The following is a 22948-nucleotide window of genomic DNA, read 5'->3' as shown; positions in this document are numbered from 1 at the left end:
GCCTGTTTCCACACTGTATCACTCTACGACTATCAATTTTCAGAGACATTGTTTCTTCAGCCAAGAGCTTCATGAGTGCCACTCTCCTTGGGTACTTCAATCAGTGGCTTTTATTTGTATGTGAACTGACTCAGTGTCAGTTAACTGTTTTATCCTGTATCCTGTCTTCACTTAATGCCCAGACATGCAGACAGACAGGTGCCCAAGAAAAATCACCTCAAGATGGCTTCTTTAACACAACTGTTTTCGTACTCAACAAAGCTAATTCAATAATTCCCGAGCAAACAGTTAAAAGCCATCATAGTTTTTTTCTACTGAAGAAGGCCAGTCTACGAAGGACAACTTTATATGGTTGTAATAATGGGAGTGCAATATTGAAGCACCAATCATTATTGAGGTGGTGTAGTAAGAGCTGCATAACATTATAGTTCAGAAACAAGTTTATACAATAAATTTATTTTAAACTTAAAGTACTGTATGGTATGAATAAAGTATAATAATTGGCTATTTTTGCATTCTCTTGCACAACTGAGGGATGGAACATTGGCAGAATCTGCTTCTCGTTCTTCAATCTATTTTCTCCGGCCTGTCAGAATGCTGCATCCATTAGTTGTTAATTAAAATGCTACACTCTTCCAAAAAAAACCCCTAAAGAATCAGCGCTGGTGTGCTCAAAAGTTTAATGGGAAAACAGTCAAATCGTTCTTTGAAGAGAACCTAAGAGCACTGAACAAGGCAGCTGCAAAGCCTCATTTATGACTTCACCCAAAGTTGGAAGGAAAGACAGAATTTAACATTACTTCACATAATTAAAGTGAGTAAGAAATTTATTTGGCCAGTTGTTAAATGGTATCAATTTCTCGTCTGGATATTTAATGAACCGGCATGAAAAAAAAGTATTCATGGAAGTAGGTTTAACAAACTCTGGAACTAGGGTGAATGCGCGTGGGTAGACACAAAACGCTGGAGTAACTCAGCGGGACAGGCAACATCTCTGGAGTGAAGTAATGGGTGACGTTTCGGGTCGAGACCCTTCTTCAGACTTGGCCTGGCTTGTCGGGAAGGAGAATTCCTGTTTAAATTAACTTTCTTTCCCTTTGCTTAATGCAAAACAAAAGGCATTCCGTATCAATAGAGAAATGTGGCTCCGAGAAAGCAAATAGTTGGACAGTTGCAGTGGGCTTCACAGAACCTGCAGGAAGTCTCTGGGGGAATATTACCTTGCTCATTATTTCACTGATTGGCTTTATTTCGTCCGAGACTCTGCTGCACAATTCTTTGACAGCTGACGAGTGGCTTGCTGAGCCAATCCACCAGCTGCCGTCCGGTTTTGTCTCTAAGCTGCAGGGAAAAGCAGCTCCCGTTCCTCTACCCTCCCTGACTCCTCTCCAGATCATTACACATGACAAAACAACCATCCTAATTATAAAGAGCTTTCCCAGCTCTGTCATCGTGACAATTACTGCACACAGAGCTCAATATTCACCGCGCTGCGCATAGACACTAATGTATTGCAGCAGTTCATTTTGATGGTGCTGAATTGTTCCCCTGTGAATCTTTGGTTACATTTTGTTGGAATTTTTTGCTGACAGGGTTCAAAAGTTTAAGACTCTGGTGACAGAAGAGTGATTGCTGTTTAACTGAGAAAATAAATTAGTAAAAGACTTTCCTGGATGGGGAGAGAAACATCTTGCAGTAAATAAAGTGTAGTCCTGCTTTATGTAAAAAAAAAGCGAAAGTGGAATTCTTCTGACAGTGCAATTACAAATGTATTTGTAGAGTTCCAATTCCTATTTCTTAGATAGTTCACCCATCTATATTCTTCATTGCTCTTTCTCCAGCTCATTTATACCAGTAAGGAGTTATGGCTCTTTTTTTAAAAAAGTTACCAATGGAATTCTTAGATTGGTTGATTTTGCATTGCTAACCTGTTAGCTAATCAATCAAGCCCTTTGTTGGATCACTCATTTGTGAGGCATTAACTTCTGAATGGTCCTGTAGCAATCAAGATGTAACAGGCATTTGAAGTTTTCTGTGTCTAATTTGGAATAAAAGGAGTATGATTTTATTTTCTAAAGAACTGCATTACAACTGGCATTGTGAAAACAGTTCTTAGTTTCTTGAATGGAAAATCTACCTTTATCAGCCTCAATATTATTGAACATTTATCAATAAATAAAGTTATCGTCACACGATAAAAGCAACAGTGAAGAGACGTGTCAAATGACAAAGATTCAGAACTGTCACTTCAGATGTGACTGATCAATTCTGTTTTACTTTCCACAGAGGCAGCCTGACTTGCTGAGTATTTCCAACATTTTCTGTTCTTATTTACACATTTATAGTTAAGTTATCATAATATAATTACGGCACCTGTATAATTAGAAATCGATTTTTGATTTGATCTTTAGTTCCAGGCTTGGCTTGAATTGTTCTTGACAAGATAGTCTAACCCCATATTATTTAAACTTAGCTGAATTCTGAATGACTTGTACGTTTTAAATTTATATTTTGTTTCCAAATTTTGACCCAAAGCTTTCCTTCGCTCTTGCCCATTACGGTGCTCATTGTTATGTGAAATGCTTCTCTAGGTAACGGGTTGTTGACAGTTTCCTCAAATTGCGAGCAATTTAGTGTATGGTTTGGTTAGCAGCAACTCAGTTCTTCTGCAAGATGATGCTCTCAGCAGCACAGCTAAAAGGTGGCACATTTTATCCTGAATGTGAAAGGCGGATTTGACACATGGGCAGTCTTACTTTAAAATCTATAATGAACTGTTCGGTAGATTACTGCACATAAATGAACTGATACGCTGCAAATTCACTCCAGTCAATTTAGGTTGCAATTTTCACATGAAAAAAGATTACAGAAAGAATGAGAAGCAGCAATAAATAACTAGGATCTTTTCTGGATTTCAGTTTGAAACCCCTCTAGTCTGGGAATATGTAAGTGTTTACTTTTAAAAAAAGGGCTGTAACTCAGTTTCAGCTATCTCAAGCTTGTAGGTATGTGACTACATAACAAATTGCAGAAACAAAGAACTGCAGATTCGGGGTGATACACAAAAGAAGACAAAGTGCTGGAGTAACAACATAGGGCCAAAGGAATCAAGGGATATGAGTAAACACCGGGAACAGGTACTGATTTTGGATGATCAGCTATGACCATATTGAATGGTGGTGCTGGCTCGAAGGGCCAAACGGCCTACTCCTGCACCTATTTTCTATGTTTCTATGGTCAGGCAGCATCTCTGGAGAATATGCATAGGTGACATTTTGGCAATGCCTTGGACAAGCCAACCGGTTTTTCGTTCTTATTTCAGAAAAAATGGTAAAAACCGGTACTAACTGCTTCCTTACAGCTTCAGATAATTGGTGTTCAATCATGATCTCATGTGGTAGACACAAAATGCTGGAGAAAACTCAGCGGGTGAGGCAGCATCTATGGGGAGAAGGAATTGGAGATGTTTCGGGTCTAGACCTTTCTTCAGATCGCAGGTGGTGTCTGTGTGGAGTTGGCACGTTCTCCACATCTCCTTTGATGCTCCAGTATCCTCCCACATGCTAAAGACGTGGAGGTTAAATGGCCATGGTAAATTGATATTTGGAAATGCCTCAGGCAAGAAAATTGGGAGGTGGGTGGCAAAAAGGGCAAAAGTCAATGGGGATATGAGAGGAAAATTGATATTATCCTAAGTATTTACTTAATGGTTCACACAGATTCAATGGAACAAATGCCTGTTTCTTAAGTCTATGGCTCCATCACTGAAAATATTATTTTATTGGGACAAAAAGCATTTTTATTGTGAATCTTCTGAGCCATCACCTTGAGAGGGCAGTGTAAAGATAATTCTAGACTATGCTCATTGCCAACATTAAGTGCTCAAAACAGTGTCCCATTTGCCAGTACACTGTACTGATATTTGACACTTCATGAAATAGCAAATTCTTACAATGAATAAATTAAGACTTTGAAAGTGAAAGAAGGTAAGAGGTTCTGATGCAGAAAATCAAAGTATTGGAAGTTGAGGGAGATAATTCCATCTGGTCTAGCAGGTAACTAGCACTTGACAGTATTACAGTAAGCAGCCCATGTATAAATGTTGGTTAGATTGAAACTGCTTTGTACATCATTAACAATGTCTTCATGTATTAGTACAAATTTCCTGTCCTCTATCTGAACAGGAGATCTATGACATTTCAAGTAAACAAGCACGGAGTGCATTAACTAGTTTTTTTAACCAAATTTTCTATATAGCCCAATTTGAATCCCCTGTCATTGCTGTTAATACGAATAGAAAACATTTGACAAAAAATCGCTGAAACTTTCTAGCGCAATTGATATAGGATTAGTGAAGTTCATTTCCCCCCAAAACGTACTCCTTTGATAAAACATTGTTAGAATTGATGTATCTAAAGGTAAATATGCCTGGCATCATCATTTGTTGACTCATTAACTAGACTGTATTTGGTTTAAAATTCAATTGGTTCAGTGCAAAGTGGAAGTGAAAAACAATACAAACTATTAATAATAAATTAGGGCGAAAATATAGTCCCAAGTAATGGGGGCCTGCTCAATAGGTAGTGCAGTAGGTTAATTTATATCCCAATCATTTTAATAACTATGATCATTTTCAAACGTAGAGAATGGTTGCATTTTTTTAAAAGGACTACTTTGATTTGTGTTATCATTTACACAATGCAATCAAATCAAGAGCTCCATAAGTATCACTCTTTTTAGCTCCTAGTGCATAAACACAAATAAAAAAACAAACATTAGGCATTGTTTGTACAACTGTCTATGCATAACTAAAATTGCAAAGTGTTTAGAGTCATAGAGTGATACAGTGTGGAAACAGGCCCTTTGGCCCAACTTGCCCACACTGGCCAATATGTCCCAGCTACTCTAGTCCCACCTGCCTGCTGCATTTGGTCCATATCCCTCCAAACCTGCTCTATCCATGTACCTGTCCAACTGTTTCTTAAGTGTTGGGATAGTCCCTGCCTCAACTACATCCTCTGGCAGCTTGTTCCACACACCCGCCACCCTTTGTGTGAAAAAGTTACCCCTCAGATTCCTATTAAATCTATTCCCCTTCACCATAAACCTATGTCTGGTCCTCGATTCACCTACTTTGGGCAAGAGACTCTGTGCATCTACCTAAACTATACATCTCATTTATTTTAATATACCTTAATAAGATCACTACTAATCCTCCTGCACTCCAATAGAGTCCCAGCCTACTCAGTTTCTCCCTATAGCTCAAACTCGAAAGTTCAGTTTGGAAATGCATTAAAGATATTGGCTGTGGGTACTGGGGATCTGAAAGAAAAGTAAGTTCAGAGCATCCAAGAAGAGAAACAGAATTAAAATGTCAGATTAGTGATCATTCATTTGAAAAAACAAATTATTGAGTTGAAAGGTCAGATTTATTTCACTGTGCGTGTCCTGTTTGATCTAGCAAATATTTAGTTTTTGCTCATTGGAAAACCTATTTACAGAAAGAGAATGATTGAAAAAAGATATTTCAAAAAAGCTTGATGTTATGGCTTGCTTTAACACCATTTTTGCAATTACAATGCGATTGTTTGCAAATTAATAACATTTGCCCAAACACAAGGTGAAAATAGTTCATTACTTTGTTGACATGAATTTGGGATCAATTGAAAATAAATTCTGAATGGTTTCAGACAAGCTGACCAATCACCTTGTAATAAGGCTCCTTAATATTTGATCTTATAATGTTTAATCTTGAAACATAGAAACATAGAAAATAGGTGCAGGAGTAGGCCATCGGCCCTTCGAGCCTGCACTGCCATTCAATATGATCATGGCTGATCATCCAACTCAGTATCCTTAACAAGTCATCCAACTCAGTATCCTTAACTAGAAACATCCTTAACAAGTCAAGAATCCAAGTTTTTACTGGCATGGAAAATAACTGTTTGTTGGCAGTGGGTGTTGATCCCAGTGGTAGCTTTCTAGCCTTACCTAGTTTATAAACTGGCCAGGAGAAAGCACGGTGGCAGTATTAAATCCAAAGATGCCCCTCATAAATTCTATCATCCTTCTATCAACGTTCTATTGATGTTAATTCCAATTTTAAACTCGGTTTTCAGCGCTGGAGGTGGCCGCTATTTGTATACATTGTGTATGCAAGCAAAGAATCTCACTGTGCCTAGTCACATGTGACAATAAAGTATTCCTATACCAATTGAATTGACATTCTTCCATGTTGTGATATCAGTTTGTCATGTGTCTTGTGCACAGATTCAGCAGTTTACTGTAGAATCTGAGAAACAAACAAAATATGCAGAACGAATTATGGAGTCTTCTGAATAATGGAGTAAGGAGTTTTCGCCACGTTATTCATTTGGTTGTGTAGAAATTGCTTGCTGCCACCCTCGAAGAGGTTAATCCTGTTTGCTTCTATTACAAATCTTGCGACTGTCAATGAAACACTGTCGAACAAAGGTGACCATTATTGCAGGTGTAATACCCATTATCTGAGTCCCAGCCTTGTTTTAAAAGCAAGTAACAATAAGTAAAACGTTTTCCCACTTGAAAGCTATATGGTAATTTTTGCCTTCTGCAAAACTGTTGGTGCTAATGTCTATCCCATCAGCAGAACAGTTTCTGGAGTAACTCGATATTCTTGCTTTTCGACAATACTGAGGAATAAATTATAATACTGAGGAATAATATGCAGCATGTGCCAATCTTCTTAATTTAGATCATTCAGAGCCTTGACAAAGTCCTTTGAAAGGATAAAACATTTACTAATAAAGCATTTACTGAAAACACATCTTTAAGTTTATAGTTTCACAATAATTCCATAATGAATCCAGCGAGATTTCATTCAATGTCTGGTGTACTGAACCACGAGAGTACTGTTCTGTATCTGTTCAGTATCTATTCCAAAGAAGGGTCCTGGACCTGAAATATTAACTGTTTCTCTTTCCACAGATGCTGCTTGACCTGCAGGGTGTTTCTTGAATTTGGTGTTGTTATTGTTATTTATGAACAATAACATGTTCTTCAATGGGACAGGCTTGGTTACAGGTTGAAGCACGGAATTATTGAGTGTCAAAACTGCAAAACATTACTAATACCAAGTTCAAATGCAACTTAAAGAGGAAGGCAGAGGAATGAGTGCCAAAGAAGACAATACAAATGTTTTCCAACCAGAAACATGGATGGTGGATAATCCACAAAGTCCATTCCCATTGTGGTGTCCAAGTCTACAGCGTTCAAGATAAACTATCCCGAACGGTACAAGAGATCCACTTACAGCCTTCACAAAGCCATCAAAGATGTCAAAAAGGGATTTCCAGACTCAGCTGGAGTCTCAGGATAACAACACAGATAGCTGTTGATTGTGGCAAGGCTTGCATGCTGTAACAGGCTACAAAGTATCACTGGAGACAACACATCCATCCTCGACAAGCTCATTGCATTCTATGTCCGCTTTGATCAGAAGGTCGGTGGAATTTCGTCATCTGCCTCGACAGCCTGGGGTGCGCCGGTACCCGTAGGCTGACCTTCCCGAGAGTGAATCCGAGGAAGGTAACTGGCCCAGTTGGAGACCCGACCCACAGTACTTGGGACCTGCATGGACAATCAGGCAGGAGTATTCATGGACTTCTTTAATCTCTTCCTACTGAGGTTCCCAATTGGTTTAAGTAAACCACTATCACCCTGGTGCCAAAGAAATGCAAGGTGCCTCAATGACTATCATCCAATGGGTCTGACATCCACCATCATGAAGTACTTCTGGATGCTGGTCATGGCACATGTTAATTCCAGCCTCCCTGACAGCCTTGATCCACTGCGGGTCGCTTGCCATCCCAACAGGTCCATGGAAGATGCCATCGTCCTGGCCCTACTCTCATCCCTGGAGCATCTGTATAACAAGGACACCAATGTCAGACTTCTGTTTATTAACTGGAGCTCTATCTTCAATGCCAAAACCAAACAAACTGCTCCAAATTCCTGGACCTAGATTCAACACTTACCTCTGCAACTGAGTCTTTGACTTCCTGACCCAGAGACTACAATCATTAAAATCTGTGACAAAACATTCTCCATGATTGTTCTCAACACTGGTGACCATGTGTTCTTAGTCCATTGTTATACTCGCTATACACTCTCACTTGTGCAGCCAAATTCTGCCATAACTCCATATATATGTTTGGAGATGATACCGACGTAGTGGATCGGATCTCAAACAATAACGATATGGAGTACAGGAAGGAGATTAGGAGCTAGTAACATTGTGTCAAGCCAACTGCCTCTCTGTCAGTGACAGCTAGATATTGACTTCTGGAAACAAGGTAGTGCACTAGCCCCAGTCAGCACCAATGGTGCTGAAGTGGAGATGGTCGAGAGCTTCACGTTCCGAGGTGTAAACATTACAAACAATTTGTCCTGGACCAACCAAATTGAAGCTATGGCCAAGAAAGAACACCATACCGCTATTTTCTCAGAATACTTAGGAAGTTCAGCATGTCTCTGAGGATTCTTACCAACATCTACAAATGTACCATAGAAAGCATCGTACCAGGATGTATCAATGACTCAGTCTGAAAAAGGGTCTTGTCCCAAAACATCACCCATTCCTTTTCTCTAGAGATACTGTCTGATCCGCTGAGTTACTCCAACAATTTGTGTCTAACTTGAATCCTCTTATCCTGTCAAAATAACTATAAAGTCAGAACATTCCATGTAATTAGTGCAATAGATCCAAGTATATTCTGAGAAAATATTGACTAACCCACATATGAATGCTAAACCTGGATGCTTTTGCATTCAGTGTTCAAGGATGGCCAACATTTGGTTCGCCCCAAATGGTACCAAGATTGAGTGTTTAATCTAGATTTTCACGCCGTCTAATTTTATTAATTGTATCCATCCATTTAGCACCTGTTTTCTCATTTTTGCCAAAATAAAACCTGCGTTTATTTCAAGCTTCACTGTATTGTGATGCTTAACTGGATGAGCTGCCCCTCTGCATTTTATTCCATTGGTTTCAATTTTGATATCAAACCCATTATGTTGCACTTTATCTAGCTCCCTTTGAAAGTCCATGTACATCACAATCACTTCATTTACCCAATCCACTTCTGTTATCTCTTCATGAACGTTATTGTCTGTTACATATTGTCTGAATGACCGGCAACTCAGTCCCTCATTATAATTTCCCAAAATTTCCAAACAAAAGCCGAACATATTATTTGTATTCACTTCCATTATGCAGAAGCTCGATCCAAACATAATCCTCAACAAAGGGTAATGGTGCCTGGAAATCCAGCAACATATTTATCAGGATTCTCCTGTAATGTTCTGCTTAGTTGCTATGCTTTTTGCATGATAAAAGGAAAGGTAGCAACTAATTATTGCAATGTTTCTTCAGGCTGCCAACATCCGCTTTGATTACTTTATAACTTGATCTGGGTCAGACAGTGGGTTGATTACAACCCAGTGTTTTCATCCACTGATGACAAGATGGTAATGAAGGGCATGGAAAAAAAATATACAGATTCTTATTGTATTTTGCTGTGGCCTTCCCAATATCTGTTAGTATTTTATAGAAAATAATGAAAAATATTTTTTTTTTCAAATCATTGTGTTACAACACTCAGTCATTATTTTTACTGAGAAAATTATTGAGCAATGATACAATAAGGAAGCAGATTTATTGTTCCCACAGCTCCATTAATTTTTGGTAATGGTTTTGGATGCACTTGACACCAGACCCCCCATTTTTGGTCTACTCCTTGGAGGTGGTTAAAGTACCAAGGAATTTCAGAGGATATATGGATTTTCACCAAAGTTTAACTGCAGTATCTTTTGGAGTAAGCGAAAAGTTTATTGACTTCACATTAAGATACAACTCCAATAATCCACCGACTGTTCAGAAATTCCAATGATTTGGCTCATGTTTTTGTGATGTTTTTGTGCTTCCTTGAAAATCACTATGACCCCGGTTCCATATAAAAGGAATATGTGGCTCCATATTTTTTGATTACTATGGGTGTCAGAGGTTATGGGGAGAAGGCAGGAGAATAGTGTTAGGAGGGAGAGATAGATCAGCCATGATTGAATTATGTTGGCTGCTTTCCTGAGGCATTGTTAATGTGTAGATGGGGAGTCAATGGTGAGGAGTCTGGTCTATGTGATCAACTGGGCTACATCCACTATTCTCTGCTTTTTCTTGTGGTCTTGGGTAAAGCTGTTCCCAAACCAAGCTGTGATGCAACTCAACAGCATGCTTTCAATGGGACATCTGTAAATGTTTGTAAGAGTTATTTGAGACATGCCAAATTATCTCAGTCTCCCGAAGAAGTAGAAGTGTGGTGTGCCTTCATCGCCGTTGCTTCATTGTGGCTGGTCCACCACAGATTGTTGGGAATATAGTAATGCCAAGGACCTTGAAGCTCTCATCTATTTCCACTTTGGTACCATTGATGCTGATTGGGGCATATCTCCCGCCATGCTTCCTGAAGTTGATAACTATCTCCTTCATCTTACTGACATTCAGAAATAAGTTGAGTAGGAAGGAACTGCAGATACACCAAAGACAGATATGTCTATGTTTATGTTCAGACTGACATTTCTGGACCAAGGCTGAAATGTCTTGACCAGAAATGTTCAAACTGACATTTTGGGTCAAGACTTCGTCAGATTCCAGTCCAAAGAAGGGACTCAACCACAAAATGTCACTTATTCCTTTTCTCCAGATACGCTGCCTAACCTGCTGAGCTACTCCAGCAATTTGTGTCTATCTTTTGAGAAACAAGTTGCTGTCCTGACACCAAGTTACCAAGTTCTCTATCTCTTGCAGTCCCTAGCAGCTCACAAGAACAGTTTCCCTTGCTCTCACTAAACTCACCGGGAACCCAGTTCTAATACCCCCTTTAAACATGTTCAGTGGAAAGTTTATTATAATATTGTGTAACATCAAATTGTGTGAATCGAAGGTGTGCCAGTATATTAATGCAAAACATTCAATAGCCCAGAGAGTTTGCCATAAGAAATGCCTCAACTCCAACATGTTTGCATTCATATAGTATCTTTAACATGGAAAAAAATCCCACAGAAATTTGGTTCAAAAGAAAAAAGGATGTTGAGCCAAAGAAGGAGAAGGAATGATCAAATACATTGGTTTTAAGAAGTATACCACCAATTGGCAATGGAGAGAGTGAATAGTTTAGAGCATTTCTTTGAGCTAGGGCATGTGCAATTGGATATATTGCCAGGCAGCAAGGAAAAATAATTATATAAAAGACAGAAAACTTCAGTAAACTAACATTAATGTCCTAATATATTGGAGGTTTTGAAATTAGTCTTCTAGAAAACAGGTTTTCCAGTACCAACACTATTTCGAATTGGTGCAGACAAACGCAATCAAGCTGCATTAACATGTTTTTTTTTCATATTTTCTGCAGCAATTTCTCAGGAAATACAATCTGGAAATCATTACGCAGTCAAAAGAGGGATACAAATTTTCCAAATCTATTTTCTGAAGCAAGTATTTGTAACAGTACAAGCAGCTTTCGAGGAGTTAGATCAATGATGCAGAAAAAACACCCCAATAGGGTAAAGTTTAAAAACAACGCATTTATTCAAAAAAGCAACTATTCTCACATACTTCTGCTCATCTGGGTATCTGTAGATGTAAGTGACATCACCGTGGCGCACGGTGGCGCAGCAGTAGAGTTGCTGCCTTACAGCGCTTGCAGACCTGGAGAGCAGGGTTCGATCCCGACTACGGGTGCTGTCTGTACGGAGTTTGTACGTTCTCCCCGTGACCGCGTGGGTCTTCTCCGAGATCTTTGGTTTCCTCCCACACTCCAATGACGTACAGGTTTGTTGGTTAATGTGTAAATTTTGCTTGGTGTATGTGTAAATTGTCCCTTGTGTGTGTAGGATAATGTTAATGTGCGGGGTTCGCTGGTTGGTGCGGACTCGACGGGCCGAAGGGCCTATTTCCGCACTGTCCCACTAAACTAATCTAAATTAAACTAAAGTGACTGTTAGGAATACTTGGTGGTCTGGGCATCGTTCGTGAATCCACTCTGAGGAGAAATTCCGTGAGCTCACTCGCACCAAGCACAATAATCCAAAACCCCACACTTATTTTGTAATCTGCAAACACCAACTAGCTATATTTTATAACTAGCTATCCTCCCTAATACTGAACGCAACGGTTATTCATTACATCAGGCGCCGAGCTAGCTCAGTTGTCTCCGGATACAGACAAGATAATCTTATTTTATTACTGTATGTTCTTGCAGTTGCATGATCCACAGGCTCATGGACTACTTGTTTTCCCAAGTGACCCTACTTTCCCTGACATGGGGACTGTTAGCATATTTTGACCCTAACATTACAGTGTTATCACACTTCCAGTGCTGGGCTGACTTGAGGTAGGTGGTGCCAGTGGCAATGAACAATACCAGATCCCTCTGCTTGCTAATAAGATATGTCGGAAAGAACTATTATTGGCTTTCATCAACAACTTTATGGATGCGCACTTGAAGAGTCACGAGCTGCCATGCTACAGATAGTCACAGAGTTATACAGTGTGGAAACATGCCCTTCAGCCCAACTTGCTCACATCGACCAACATATACCATCTACACTAGTCCCACCTGCCTGTGTTTGGCCCATATCCCTCTAAACCTGTCCTATCCATGTACCTGTCCAAATGTTTCATAAACGTTGCAATAGATCATCTGCTGGAAGGGGGGGGTGGTATTATCTTTCTTTTTCAACCAGGCCTCATTTCCAATCATAAACTGTGTGAACATTGAATAGAAGCCCCTTAGCAGAGGCAGAACACAACAGTTGCATCCAGGTAGGGTCTGTCCACTTAACCTGAGCCTGACGGGACCCTCGTCTCTCTGCCAAAATCAGATCAAGCATCCTCAAGCATCCTCAAGCTTGGGTGGGCTTGGTTTGGCTATGGCCAGGTCGGCCTTGTATCGGGTTTTAATCTTTTATCGGGCAGATTGCTACATCGTCTCATCCAACGTGCTGCCATTCCAGAACACACATTTGATCAAGTTTCCAAGCGGTTGCTGTTTACATGTGAAGGAATGGATGATATCTGTTACAATCCTCACTGATACATGTCACGTTGAATGACAGCTTTTTGTTAGCAGCTGGGCTGACAACAAATTCAGCTAAGCACTCTCAGTTTGTAAATGAGAAAGTAACAGCAGTCAGTACAGTCAGAAATGAAACATTGCAAATGTGAGTACTCCTCCAAGCAGGTTGAACCTAAAGTGACCTCCTCTGTGTTCGAATGCACTGCCTCTACCTTTTATTGAGGGAGGTATTTAGAAATGCCTTGGAATACACAACCAAGCATTTAAGTTCTGTCATAGCGCATATACAAAATTGAATGTAAGATGTTCTGTCATCTCATTTCAGTACAAAACAAATTGTATCAGTTGCTTTTCAGTCTGTCCTTTGGCAGCTTTAATGGCAATGAACCAAAAAATATGACAGGGACATGGTTCTTCATTCAGAAGATTGTTTTAATTCATTAGAGCGGCTCGCAGCTCATTTCACTCTTCGGTAAATTTTGTGCTTAAAATTTTCTTGAAGTGGCATTCTTCCTCTTGCCTTAGCCCACACCCAAGATGCGATCGGTATAAGTTCCTCTTGTGATTTCTATGTATTATCCAGAAATTTATATGTTTTGGAATAAATAACCGGTTGAGAACTAGAACTATCAGGAGCAGAGACAGCTCAAAATTTGATTCATCCCCTTGAGGTGAGCTCTCATGCGCCCAGATTCCTAAGAGGACAAACACCCTCTACTTAATCTTTCCTTTGATAATTCTCGCACCTCAAAAATAAGCTGGTGAGGCTCCGTTTGCAAAATTGTAGATAGGCACAAAATGCTTGAATAACTCAGTGGGTCAGGCAGCATCTCTGGAGAAAAGGAATAGGTGACGTATTGGGTCGAGACCCTTCTTCAGACTTTGTGTCTTCCAATATTGTGTCTTTAATATTGCGTTCATTTTAAGGCATCCTGTTACAGGAAGGATATTGTTAAACTAGAAAGACTGCAGAGAAGGTTTTGCCAGAATTTACGGGCCCAGGGAGGGATGTACAGGGTAGGACTATTCCTTGATGCGCAGGCAGATGAAGAGTGATCCTATAGAGATGTACAAGATCATGAAGGGAATTGATACAGTGAACACACAGAGACTTTTACTCAGAGCAGGAAAATCAAGAACTAGAGGGCAGATTTAATTTGAGGGACAAAAGATTTTATAGGAACTTGAGTGGCAACTTTTTCACACAGAAGGTGGTGGGTATATGTAACGAGCTGCCAGAGGAGGTAGTTGAGACAGATACCATATCAACAATGAAAAGACATTTGGGACAGTTTCATGGATAGGAAAGATTTAGAGGGATGTAGGTCAAACGTGGGCAGGTGGGACTAGTGTAGATGGTGCATCTTGGTCAGTATGGGTAAGTTGGGCCGAAGGAACTGTTTCCATGATGTATGCCTCTATGATTCTAAATCTTAATGCAAATATATTCTTTTCTGGGTATGAGACCCAGGAAAGGCACAGAATACTCCTACTGTGATCTCAATGAGTATCCTTTCACTACTGCTGTATGGCATCCTTGCATTAACACCCTAACTCACTTGCAGTTAAGGCAAATATTCTACCTATCTTCCTAATTGATTGCTGGTTTTCAAAGCTTATCCTGTGTTTTCTATACGTACAGGTAAATCCTCATTTCATAATTTCTCATTTTAAAAAAAATATGTATTTTAATTCATTCTAGGGAGATATTTCCCTGTGTTTTATTCCAGTCGACATATTTCTATGGACTCACATAACTGGTCAATATCTCTTTGCCTATCTCCCTTGAATATCTCTCGGTTGAACCTGATATCCACCAGTTTTCTCTGGAAACTTGAATATACTGCATTTTAAACTTGAAATAATTAATGAAAACTGTAAATTCGTTACCATCTAACTTATGGCATGGACATATCACCTTTCTTTATGGCTATAATTATCAAGAAATATTCATCATGAATAATTGAATCGGAGGAGTTTGTGGAATGGCTCCCCTCCCTGCTGTCTTATTCAGTTCTCTGGCTTTTGAATTGGCATTAAGTGACATATTATGCATCTCAAATCTATAACTTATGACACACTTTAGAGTAATCACTTTATGATGTTTTGACTTGGTTGGTGTTGTTGGTGAATTAATACTCATGCCAAGAGAAACGGGTGAAGACAAATTTCACTTGACGTTGTGACTTAAATGCAGTTCATGTAAGCAAGGTTTTCCATCTTGTTTCCAAGTTAGACCATAAACTCATACACTAAAACCAACAGGTTTACTTTATTTCATTATTATACTTACAATATTACTGCTCTATTTGATTATGTTTTGGCCCATTCCCATTCCTTTTTAATCAAAGAGCACACAGGGTTTGTAGAAAGACACGATTCACTCAGGAGAGACATAAAAACTCACAGGTCTTTGGGCCACAGAGTCTGTACTGAACGCCAAGCATCCCATTTTTACACTAATCCTATCTTAGCCCACTTTATACACTCTCTCCCTCTCATCTCATTTGCTCAACTCCCTCCCCCCCTCATCACAAGGCACAAGAGAGGTTAGAATAAAAGATGCCTGATATAATATCTGATATTAGTCCCAGTAAGTCATTTAGAATAGGATAGTTAAAACTATGGCAGTCGAGATTTCCAATTGCTGTTTAATGTGAAGTTGTCAATTATACAAGGTGCTAAATTATTATTGTAGACCTGATTTAAATTGCACATAACTAAAGCATTAATCGACATACAACATCCAAATGAGGTAAGTATGTTCAATCTTTATCCATTCTCAAGACCGATATTTTGATTTTGAATCTGAGCGACTGGCCAGCACTCAAGTGAGAGACCTTTAGGATAAATGCTTGAAACTTCCCTGTGCTGAGAGAAGTCATTTGTTGTCTCATTGATTTTGAATATTCTCAGATTAAATGTGATTTTAGTTGTTACCTCACATGATAGTACAAATGTAATAATTGATATACCATACAATACTTCAGTGGTAACTGGCAGAGTCATGGCAAACTATCCTCATAATATGGCACGAATGGAACTTTTGTCTCAAAGGGGTTGGAGATAGAAATTGTCCTCGGTGGCATATAAAAACAATTAAAAATGGACACTGTACTTCACCTATAAAATGCACAAATAGATTTCTATCCCTTGATTTCTTACTGAATTTATTTCTTTGCTGTTGCACAGGTGGATGAAGAGGATTTAAATTTCCCTTCTCGTGATGCTTAGGTCAATGCTACACTGTAATAATATGATATATTTTTAGCATTGTGACAGTGAAATTTTTCTTCAGTAATAAAAATCAATATGTATTGCACAAATAGATTCTTCTTTTCGTATAAAAGAGGCCACTGTCAAGATAAGGCAGTTCTTGTTGGTAATGTGTTATTGACAAGGACTGGTGAGGTAATATTTTCACAATGTGGGATAGAGGTCAATTTCCAGCTGCATCCTTAGTGCTTCAGTCAATTAACCAATCAATCAATCAATCAGTACAACATGGCAACTGAGATTATAATGGATCTGCAAACAGGGTACTACTGTTTTTTGCAGTTTTGGTTGGTTTCTGCAGTGCTATTTTTAATAATGATGAGATGCTGATGGCAGAAAAGTAAATGGCCATCCTCGTCATTTCTTTACTTCCTGGTGGCAATTTAATTGCCAAGGAACATTGAGTCAAGTGAAACTCCATCCAAACTCCGACTACTTAATTACAGGCAACATGCAATGATCAAACATCATGCGATGTTGCAATGATAAATCTACAAGCAATAAATAAACCGTGACCGTCTTAGCAACTTTAAAATAATACAATCCAGTAACAAATTGGTTGTTTTTTCCTGCGTCAATGGTTAAGGTTCTGCAATATTCTTTGACGTGCTTCAAAATACAGTAAGCCCTCGTTATAATGGACCATAGAGGGAAATGGTGTCCACTGTTTCCAATTGTCCGCTGTAATCAAGTAAGGTATTATCATTGTATAAGTGAAAGAAACAAATTACTGCAATTGCAGGTAGATACCAAAAGGGCACAAAGTGCAGAAGTAACTCAGCAGGTAAACAAAAATGCTGGAGAAACTCAGCGGGTGAGGCAGCATCTGTGGAGCAAAGCAAAGCTCCATAGAAACGCTGCCTATTTCCTTCGCTCGCTGAGATTCTCCAGTATTTTTGTCTACCATCGATTTTCCAGCAGTTCCTTCTTAAACATGGAGTAACTCAGCAGGTCAGGCAGTATCTCTGGAGAACATGGATAGGTAACGTTTCAGATCTTGGCCATTTTCTGCTTTAAACAAAAATCAAACTCATTTCTTCTGACCAGGTTTGTTTTAACCGCAGAAGCATTTTTTCATCTTGGGAAAAATACTTGTTGTTAACTGGATGCGGTTTTTAGTAAATTATCAAGATAACCGTTACCTGATTTGTTATTCAAATGTCAAAATGTTTAATGAATCATTACTATTAAGCAAACTTAAAAAAGATATAATCAGGGAGCATATTTGAGGATGGCAAAGATATTAAAGAAAACAAAAAGAATGAAATGCCACAGGCATGGGATATGGGCACCAAATATTTGGAATGTGACAACACATTTGAGGAGGTGCGAGAAGGTGGAGGTATCTCCAGGAGATGCTATAGTTCTAATCTTCCAGGTATTGTGACAACATGTATCTCCTGTATTAGCGGGAGATGTGTGCCACAAAACACTGGCTGCTAAAAAGGGATGTCACATACCATGAGCTACTATGAAGTGAAGTAAATATTTTAGGCAAATATAATGCCGGCGTCCAAAACAACCAAATCCCACCGGCAAATAAATTACAGCAGCAGAATGAAGTAACACAACAAAATCAGTCACTCACCATTCACTTCAATCACAGGTATTCTTCTAACTACTCAACTAAAAAAAACCTTTCAAACCCAATGATTAGGATGAAATACTTCCATCGTAAATCCGAAGGAATGGCTTAATTTGCCACAAATATTCCAGCGGATTTTTCCCCAAATCCCAAGAATACATCACAACTACCTGGCAATGTTAGTGTAATAAAATTAATTCCAACTAGGTATTGTGTGAACTGTAGGGAAGACCAGTATCAATATTGATGCCAGATTCCTGACTAAATTTACTTGAAATACGTTGCTAAAATGACAAGCCTGAGGAGCACAATGTAGGGCCCGTTGCTGCTTGCTTTTTGATAAGCTTCTTAAATTGAGCCTTGCAGCACCACATCATCTTGGTCCAGCATACAATTTTCTTAATTTATAAAATTTTCTTCAGGGCCCAAATTCATTTATTCTTGTGGAATTTCAATGGGAAAGGGCGTGGCTAACCCCAGATACTGTTGTGACAGTAAATGTTGTCATCAGAATTAATCAACTTAATGAAGAGATGTGAATTTGTATTCCAACTTCTAAATTATTCATCACTCTCAGCGTTTAAAAAAAAAAAATTGAATAAACACCACAGCTGCTGAACAAAGCTATAATTTCAGTGCTCAAAGAGTTAATAAATCAAATGGTCTGTGGTTTATGTATCACTTAAATTACCAGGACGGCGGAATTCAACTAATAAATAAATGATGGGACTATTAATTAAAAGTAATGTGTTTTTGCTTTTTCCTGGCAATTTAAGGATATCCCACACTTGTTAGTTGGTCACAAGGGGAATCAAGGCAGAAGCTTCTAGGAATGTTTTGTGTTCATCCAACCAAGAATATGTTAATGTACACTGCCCCATTACTGCACATCAGCATCATGAATAAGCAGCAACGCAAGCAAGGACCATACACTTAGCATCCTCTGATAACATATTTAATGACAGATTGATGGTAGATTTGCAAATGCAAACTGGCATCATTGTCACTAACTTCAATTTTATTCCTGCCACGCAAGCATATTTATGTGCATAATTTGATTCCTCTGCTGTGCTATTAGTAGGTTTTAATATTAACAATGCACTAAAGGATAAAGCTAAAGTTGCAGTGATGTTTTGAATTCATTCGGCCAAACACAATGATAAAAGATGACAACATTTTGAGGACCGCAGAGTGGCTGAGGAGATGAAAGGGATTAGGAAACTAATCGGAACTGATTAGAGGGGATAAGGTTCTTCCAAGTTGAGGAAAAATAGAAAGCAAGGAATAATGACAGCTATGCGACTGATCAGTGGTGGCGAGGAATGGTTCAATCTCATATCTCATTGTACCTGTTGGAGAAAGATGGTTGAACACTGTGATAAAGCTGAAGACTAGTTTGGCATACAAATGAGGCAATCAAGGAGGAGAAATCACCAATGAGTACGAGGTTCAATTTTGAGATATCATTAAAAGTAGAGGAAGGCAGGCTCACGACATCGAGGTGACAAGACCACCAGTTGGGTGTGACAGAATTTGATGAACCAAGTGTTTATTCCTCTTTTACCTAGGTTCCCTATATATGTAAAATCTGCAAAGATCATCTAGCTACACATTGACTGCTAGTGGAAAAAAATATAACCTTTAGAGGATCAATCTTGAAAAGGAGAGCCAATTTCCTATTGCATTACCAATAAAGCTCTGCTGTAAATGTCTACAAGCAATAAATAAACCCTTGAAGTTAGGAAAATTGGAAAGTTTGACAAGGTTGATTTTAGACGTACAATTCTTTCTTCCTGTAGCTTTGTTTTGACACACTAGGGACAATTTATAATTTTACCAAGCCAATTGGCCTATAAACCTTTGCGTCTTTGGAGTGTGGGAGGAAACCAGAGCTCCCGGAGAAAACCCATGCAGGTCATGGGGTGAACGTATAAACTCCGTACAGACATCACCCGTAGTCAGGATCGACCCCGGGTCTCTGGCGTTGCAATGCAGCAACTCTACCGCTGAGCCAATCTGCCGTCCTTGCTCTTCCCTATCTATTTTATGTCCTGCATTTTTAATTTGTTCCTTCTTTTAAAACTTAGCCCTTATGCACTTTGTTAGTTCATAGTTTAGTTATCTGGTCTTGTAGACTGACATACCTTGCTGCAATGTGAAAGGAACCATGTTGCTACTGTTTCCTGTGCCATTATCTACAGAGCAAATATAAGGCAGTTATATTGCAACTCAGACAATATCTCCAAAGACAGCTATGCCAAGAAAACACTCTCCTTGTGTTACAAGTGCTTACATACTGCAGTGCATAGGAAGAAGAATGTGGGCTGAAGAGCCTGTTTCCACGCTGTATCTCTAAACTAAACAGTAGGTAACAACAGGGATTGTTATCCAACAAGAGCTAATTTCAGATGCAAGCTGATACAAGAGAACAGGAAATTATGTTCTTCCTTTGCAGTTGCTCTGAACACATGCCCAGGACTCTGTGCACTGAACATCACTGTGGTGCTGCAGCAGGGATTTGCTCAGAGGCAGAATACCACAAACTGATTGATCTTCATAACATCTGTAGGAGAGAAAAAGTAATAGCGGATGAAACACAGAGCAAGATTATCCCACAAGAATTCTCATTGTTGCTGCTGGGACTTTGGAGATCTAATCGAAAAATTCTGTTAAAGGCAAATAGATAAATTTGATGGCTATTTAGAAACAGCACTGTTGTTGCTCTTCTCCAGATTCGGAATATTTTGATACGTCTCTGGTGAAACCTGCTGGGCGGCTGTGTGTGGCATGCAACATCAATGTTGTGACTCCAAATGGCAGTGGAGGGATGTGGGCTTATTGCAGTCAGACCACACACAGATTTTCACCTCGATCCATGCACAGGCAGGCATTGCCAGTTTAGTTTAGTTTAGTTTACAGATACAGCACAGAAACAGGCCCTTCGGCGCACCACCTCCGTTTTAGCCAGCGATCCTCGCACACTAACACTACCCTACACATGCTCGGGACAATTTACAATTTTACTGGAGCCAATTAACCCTCAAACATGTACGTCTCTGGAGTGTGGGAAGAAACCGGAGCGCCGAGAGAAAAGCCATGCAGGTCACGGTGAGAACGTACTGACTCCATACAGACAGCAACCCTAATCAGGATCGGGTTTCTGGTGCTGTATGGCAGCAACTCTACCGCTACACCACAATGCAGTTTGAATGCATTGAATTGCAGTGATTGCAGAACAAGATGTAGAAGATTAAAATGTCATCATTCCTTGCACTCAGTACCCCTTGTATTTTTCTTGCATCATCATCTCCAGATTTTGTGTTCACCTCTCAACAGCTTGATATTTCCTATCTTCATCAACGTTTGTTGTGTTTGGCAGTGCTGGAATAGTTTTCTTCCTCTTCATGATGGTTTTGCAAGTAAAGAAAAGGGTCCAATCGATGTTTTCAGCAACTCTAGAATTAAATTTCGTTCTTCGCGAGTTTCCTGTTATGAATTCCAATCAATTCACAACTCTGTAGTGGAAAAGCCTCTCCCACAGAAAATGCTGCAATTTATCTGTACTCTTACTGACTGATCACTAGTATTTTCTAGTGTTTGTCCTGGGTGCCTTTAGTCAGAGAGTAGTTAATCTGTGGAATTCATTTCCACGAAGGGCGGTGGAGGCCAAGTCAGTGGATACTTTTAAGACAGAGATAGACAAGTTCTTGATTAGAACGGGTGTCAAGGGTTATGGGGAGAAGGCAGGAAAATGAGATTAGGTGGCAGAGATCAGCCATGATTGAATGGCGGAATAGACTCGATGGGCCGAATGGTCTAATTCTACTCCTATAACGAAAACTTGTCTGTCATTGGGAATGTGGCCTACCCATCAGGGCATGGTTAGAGTCCCAGTGCTGGCCATTTGGCCCAGGGAGTGAATGTTGGCATCAGTTAACCTTTCCTACCAGTGGACATGGATGATTTTGCAAAAGCAGAAGTGATGCCCTGTGTAGCAAAATTGCCCAAATAATGTTATTTTGAAATAATCAAAGTCAGTTGTCACAGGTGTCCCGTGTAGTACTAGTATTGATGTTCATTGAAGCTCCAGTCCGCTGACTTTCATGAGTCTTTGGTCACTTCTTATGCAGTCAAACAACAGGGTGATTCAAACTAGAAGGCATGCCAAAGTTGGGTTTCTCTCTGTCCCTGTTGTTTGGCCTCTGCCACTGGACCAGGTTTTTACACGATTTGTACATTTCATATTCCACAAGTGTATTTAATATAATTTTGTTTATTCCTTTAATCAATCTCGGATTCTGTCCAACTACTGCCGGACAAATCCAATCATCCTGTACATTTGGTAAATAAATCATATACCTTTATCTAGTACTGTCAAACACGCTGTCAAAAACAAGCAGTCATGTCCAAGCTCAGTTCCCCTCTGTCTCTGTTTGCTGAACACTTGCGCTCGGTCCGCCAAGGACTGCTGGATCTCCTGGTTGCTAATCACTTTAATTCCCTTTCCATTACCACATTGATCTTTCTGTCCTGAGCCTCCTCCATTTCCAGAGGGAGGCCACATGCATTCTGGAGAAACAGCATCTCAAATTCTACTTGGATAGCTTACAACCTAATGTAGGAACAATTTTAGGTTACTTACATACAAGCATCCCTGTATTTTCTTCTTCTTCCCTATGCCCCACCTGGATTTGCACCTTTGCTCCCCTTCCCCTTCCTCTTGTCCCCTTCCACTTGTATTCCTTCACCTGGCGACACAATTCGTACCTCATCTATCTTTATCTCACTGTTTTTGCGATTTAATCTCTGGGATTTTTCTAACCATCAGAGTCAAAGGCTTTAGTGTTTGAGGTTGCTCCCTGGCTTTTAATAGGAATTGATGCTTGGTGAAGGTTACGTCCGTTGTGGCTCATTTATAATCTGACTTAAGTCACCACCTATAGCCAACTTCAGTTCAGAGAGCAACTCTTTGACC

At 39.5% G+C, this 22948-nt stretch overlaps 1 protein-coding gene across 4 annotated transcripts in view; it reads right to left on the bottom strand.

Annotated features, from left to right (window-relative positions):
• Nucleotides 1-22948, bottom strand: part of LOC129707424 (teashirt homolog 2) — a 422262-nt gene that overhangs the window by 107315 nt on the left and 291999 nt on the right. Inside the window, exon 4 of one of the 4 annotated variants that reach the window (XM_055652450.1) lies at nucleotides 2233-7903. The exons of the other annotated variants lie outside the window; for them this stretch is intronic. The gene's annotated coding sequence lies outside the window, so the exon portion shown is untranslated. Of the gene's footprint in view, nucleotides 1-2232; nucleotides 7904-22948 lie in introns of those variants that run through there. 4 annotated transcript variants of the gene reach the window in all.

This window comes from Leucoraja erinacea, chromosome 21 (assembly GCF_028641065.1).
Source record: "Leucoraja erinacea ecotype New England chromosome 21, Leri_hhj_1, whole genome shotgun sequence".
Taxonomy (NCBI): domain Eukaryota; kingdom Metazoa; phylum Chordata; class Chondrichthyes; order Rajiformes; family Rajidae; genus Leucoraja; species Leucoraja erinaceus.
This window is presented reverse-complemented; position numbering and strand designations above follow the sequence as displayed.